This window comes from Rhinoderma darwinii, chromosome 3 (assembly GCF_050947455.1).
Source record: "Rhinoderma darwinii isolate aRhiDar2 chromosome 3, aRhiDar2.hap1, whole genome shotgun sequence".
Classification (NCBI taxonomy): Eukaryota; Metazoa; Chordata; class Amphibia; order Anura; family Rhinodermatidae; genus Rhinoderma; species Rhinoderma darwinii.
The window spans coordinates 98289342-98295259 of record NC_134689.1 but is presented as its reverse complement, the minus strand read 5'-3'; positions in this window follow the sequence as shown (position 1 = coordinate 98295259).

The window sequence follows — 5918 nt, the reverse complement described above, 5'->3', positions numbered from 1 at the left end:
CTTGAAAGGATTGTCAGGAAAAGGTCATTCGAGAATCTGGGGGAAATTCACAAGGAGTGGACTGCGGTTGGAGTCAGTGCTTCATGAGCCACCACACACAGACGTATCCAGGACATGGGCTACAACTGTTGCCTTCCTTGAGACAACATGAGAAGCATCTTACCTCGACTAAGGATAAAAAGGACTGGTCTGTTGCTCAGTAGTCCAAAGTCCTGTATTCAGATGAAAGTAAATTTTACATTTCATTTGGAAATCAAGGTCCCAGAGTCTGAAGGAAGAGTGGACAGGCACTCAATCCAAGTTGCTTACGGTCCAGTGTGACGTTTCCACAGTCAGTGATGGTTTGGGGAGCCAAGTCATCTGCTGATGTTGGTCCACTGTGTTACATCAAGTCCAGAGTCAACACCGCCGTCTACCAGGAAATTTTCCAGCACTTCGGGCTTTCCTCTGCTGGCAAGCTTTATCGAGATGCTGATTTAATTTTCCATCAGGACTTTGCACCTGCCCACACTGCCAAAAGTATCAATACCTGGTTTAATAACCCCAGTATCACTGTGCTTGATGGGTCAGCAAACTCGCCTGACCTAAACCCCATAGAGAATCTATGGGGTATTGTTAAAAGGAAGATGAGAAACCAGACCTAACAATGCAGATGAGTTGAAGGCCGCTATCAAAGCAACCTGGGCTTCCATAACACCTCAGTAGGGCCACAGGCTGATCGCCTCCATGCCACACCGCACTAATGCAGGAATTAATGCAAAAGGAGCCCCGACCAAGTATTGAGGGCATATACTGGACATACTTTTCAGTAGGCCAACATTTTGGTATTAAAAATAATTTTTTAAATTGGGCTTATTTAATATTTTAATTTTCTGAGGCACTAAATTTTGCGGTTTCATTAACTGTTAGCCATAATCATCAACATTAAGAAAAAAAATGCTGGAAATAGATCACTCTGTGTGTAATGAATCTATATAATATATGAGTTTCACTTTTTCAATTGAATCCCTGAAATAAATTAACTTTTTGACCATATTTTAATTCATTGAGAAGAACTAGTATATATATATATATATATATATATATATATATATACATATATATATATATATATATATATATATATATATATATATATATATATATATATATACACATTTAAATTTATATAAGACAAATGGAGGACAAACACAGCACTCAAAGCAAGCTGAATATCAGGCAATGTGCACGCTACCAGTGAAAGGATGAATCAACTCCTTAGTGTAAAATAAACGGCAGTAATGTAGAACAAGTAACAGCACTAGGACTTCAATATTGAGGGAGAGATGTTGGATTATTCATGACAGAGTGAACATAATGAGCAACGTTTCGGTTCACACCTGAACCTTTCTCAAGCAGGTGTGAACCGACACGTCGCTCATTTTATACATTTATAAAGATATATATATATATATATATATATATATATATATATATATATACACTACCGTTCAAAAGTTTAGGGTCACTTAGAAATTTCCTCATTTTTGCATGAAAAGCACAGTTTTTTTCAATGAAGATAACATTAAATTAATCAGAAATACACTCTATACATTGTTAATGTTCTAAATGACTATTCTAGCTGCAAACGTCTGGTTTTTAATGCAATATCTACATAGGTGTATAGAGGCCCATTTCCAGCAACCATCACTCCAGTGTTCTAATTGTACATTGTGTTTGCTAACTGTGTTAGAAGGCTAATGGATGATTAGAAAACACTTGAAAACCCTTGTGCAATTATGTTAGCACCGCTGTAAACAGTTTTGCTGTTTAGAGGAGCTATAAAACTGACCTTCCTTTGAGCTACTTGAGAATCTGGAGCATTACATTTGTGGGTTCGATTAAACTCTCAAAATGGCTAGAAAAAGAGAGCTTTCATGTGAAACTTGACAGTCTATTCTTGTTCTTAGAAATGAAGGCTATTCCATGTGAGAAATTGCCAAGAAACTGAAGATTTCCTACAACGGTGTGTACTACTCCCTTCAGAGGACAGCACAAACAGGCTCTAACCAGAGTAGAAAGAGAAGTGGGAGGCCCCGCTGCACAACTGAGCAACAAGACAAGTACATTAGAGTCTCTAGTTTGAGAAATAGACGCCTCACAGGTCCTCAACTGGCAGCTTCATTAAATAGTACCCGCAAAACGCCAGTGTCAATGTCTACAGTGAAGAGGCGACTCCGGGATGCTGGCCTTCAGGGCAGAGTGGCAAAGAAAAAGGCATATCTGAGACTGGTTAATAAAAGGAAAAGATTAATATGGGCAAAAGCACACAGACATTGGACAGAGGAAGATTGGAAAAAAGTGTTATGGACAGACGAATCGAAGTTTGAGGTGTTTGAATCACACAGAAGAACATTTGTGAGACGCAGAACAACTGAAGAGATGCTGGAAGAGTGCCTGACGCCATCTGTCAAGCATGGTGGAGGTCATGTGATGGTCTGGGGTTGCTTTGGTGCTGGTAAAGTGGGAGATTTGTACAAGGTAAAAGGGATTTTGAATAAGGTAGGCTATCACTCTATTTTGCAACTCCATGCCTGTGGACAGCGCTTGATTGGAGCCAATTTCATCCTACAACAGGACAATGACCCAAAGCACACCTCCAAATTATGCAAGAACTATTTAGGGAAGAAGCAGGCAGCTTGTATTCTATCTGTAATGGAGTGGCCAGCGCAGTCACCAGATCTCAACCCCATAGAGCTGTTGTGGGAGCAGCTTGACCGTATGGTACGCAAGAAGTGCCCATCAAGCCAATCCAACTTGTGGGAGGGCCTTCTGGAAGCATGGGGTGAAATTTCTCCCAATTACCTCAGCAAATTAACAGCTAGAATGCCAAAAGTCTGCAATGCTGTAATTGCTGCAAATGGAGCATTCTTTGACGAAAGCAAAGTTTGAAGGAGAAAATTATTATTTGAAATAAAAATCATTATTTCTAACCTTGTCAATGTCTTGACTATATTTTCTAGTCATTTTGCAACTCATTTGATAAATATAAGTGTGAGTTTTCATGGAAAACATAAAATTGTTTGGGTGACCCCAAATTTTTGAACGGTAGCGTATATATATATATATATATATATATATATATATATATATATTTTTTTTACGTTAAAGTCAGCAGATTAAAGGACAGAATGGATGTAAAAAGTTGCAGGTTTATTTTTTAAAACAAAAGATATTAATGTACAGGCACACATGATCCAGACCAGTCATAATTTGAGGCATATACTGTATATGTTACCAATACATATTATAGCCTGCCAGAGTCATATCACATATGCACCTTCTAACATAAGCACCTTAGAAATACCAATACCTTTAAAATGGCCTTGACCTGTTTAGCTTATTCTAATAATATACATTTCTTGGTGTAGTTTCTATAACGTCAGTCCAAATAGAAGCCAAAAGATTTACGAATAGAGGTAGTAGTGTAACATTATTATGCGATAGGCACTCATATTCTACATGTCAATGCTTCTCCAAAATGCACATTGGAAGACAACCCGGAAACTGAGGGTTTTCTTTCTCTGGATCTCACTGTATCATGTCAGGCTGATGGAGAACAGACCCCTCTCTCTTCCCTCACTGTTTGCTTTTTCACCAATTATTGCCCCAGTACTGCACTTTTGTTGATACAGAAATCCAAAAAAGTGGTAATGTTCATTTGTCAGGGGTCTAAGCCATGGACTCCCACTGCATGAAGAATATATACACAAAGCAAAGGTCTCAGACAAGCCCCTCCATTTGTTTCTAAAATACAGTATTAAAAGTGACGCATTGTTGAAGATAAAACTGAGGATAAAGCTGCCTGTCTCCATTGCATGTCTGTGAAAGCATTAATGACATTCCTAATCACTGTTCAGCTTATCTTTCAATTTATCCCACTACCTGAAAGCACAACCTCATAGATAATCAGATAAATAGTCTGGTTTCTCTTCTAGGCCCAGGTCACTTCAGACTTCAGCATGGGATAATATTCCCATAAATTACCATGCAATTAACAGGCTTAAAATATTAACCCCCTCACCTCAAGGTCAGTCTTGTATACAACAACATCATATTATTATGATTGTATTATTAATATTATTACAACTAGTAATATTTTCAGAAGTATCAGCAATAAGGCCGGCTATAAATGTCACATTTTAATGGTTAAGCCTGAATTTACACAGTGTTTAGCTGCGTCTTTTGTGCCATTTTCATTGGAGTTTTTCACTGTGTCTTTATAGGTCTGAATCGCTGTTGCCAGATGTTATTTTAAAGTCTATAGTGAAAAATTAAAAAATTTTTTTTTGGTGGCGTGTTAGGCTTGAGTGGCATTTTTCTATTCAAAGCGCAGCATGATCTGGATTTGGCTTTTTTTATAGTGTTTTTTCATTGCTTAACAAATCAATTTAGCATAAAAAAAAACCTGCAAAAAGCACCACCAAGAAAGCTGAAAAAGACTATGTGTGAAACTGGCCTTAGATCTGCAGGTTTTGGTTTTTTTACTCGGATAGACAGGGGATATTAGAACGACATACCTGTATAGTAATAAAATGTATCATTACTCTATTACATTATCATTTTTATATAGTGACAGTAATATATAAAACGGAAGAAAAAATGCACACTTTAATCATAAGGGGTGAACGCCTATCAGACTCAGATCAGAGTAGAGTATCTTTCTTTCCTTCTTTGTCTCTCTATATCACATTTCTTTAATAATGAAGCAACATCTCCTAGGTGTATAAAGTAATCCTACTTACAGAAATTGTTATATGTCTATAGCTTAGATATGACAACATATACTAATATAAATACATTAGCGGTATCATGTAAACCCCTAAAATTATGATAATTGCAATCTTAATAATTTGTACAAACTCCTCCAACTTCAAATGAATCACGGACACATTAAGTTTTTTTAGGGACAGTGGGAAACTGTGCTGAAATTTACAGATGGTTGGAAAACTTGAGATAATAGATAGATGAGAGAGAGAGAGAGAGAGAGAGAGAGAGAGAGAGAGAGAGATATGAGATAGATAGATAGATAGATAGATAGATAGATAGATAGATAGATAGATAGATAGATAGATAGATAGATAGATAGATAGATAGATAGATAGACAGACAGACAGACAGACAGACAGACAGACAGAGAGAGAGAGAGAGAGAGAGAGAGAGAGAGAGAGAGAGAGAGATAGATAGATAGATAGATAGATAGATAGATAGATAGATAGATAGATAGATAGATAGATAGATAGATAGATAGATAGATAGATAGATAGATAGATAGATAGATACTTGCTTAGGTTAGATTGTGAGCCCTACTGGGGCAAGGACTGATGTGAGTATTTACAATCTGTAATGTTTACAATCAGGGTAGCTGTATATGTTTGTAATATATAAATATAGAAAATTTATACAGGGTGTCAATAACCATTGTTACCTACCTATCTTATATGAGCTGACTCCAGCAACCCATTATTTGTGCCATATATAATAAGCAGGAAATGACATGTATTGTATGTACAGCTTGTCTTTGGGTTTTTATATTGAGTATTCAGTTTAGTGATATACAAATTATACATTTCCATGATGATGCAATGCAGTGGATTATTTAGAATGATAAAAATCTATGTGATCACAGTTTAGGATTATTGAAGAGTTGCAGCAATGATGTATGAAGAACATATCACAGAAGACCTCTATATTCACATATAGCCCAGTGCGCTGACTACACCACATTATCATATGCATAAAGCATATCAATAGTAAAATGGCAGTCATAAACTTGGTAGCCTTTCTATCATAATCCACAATAGGGAATTATTATACTCAATAACACACAATACTTACCTAAAATGTAATAGAATAGCTGACGCTGATGTATCAGAGCA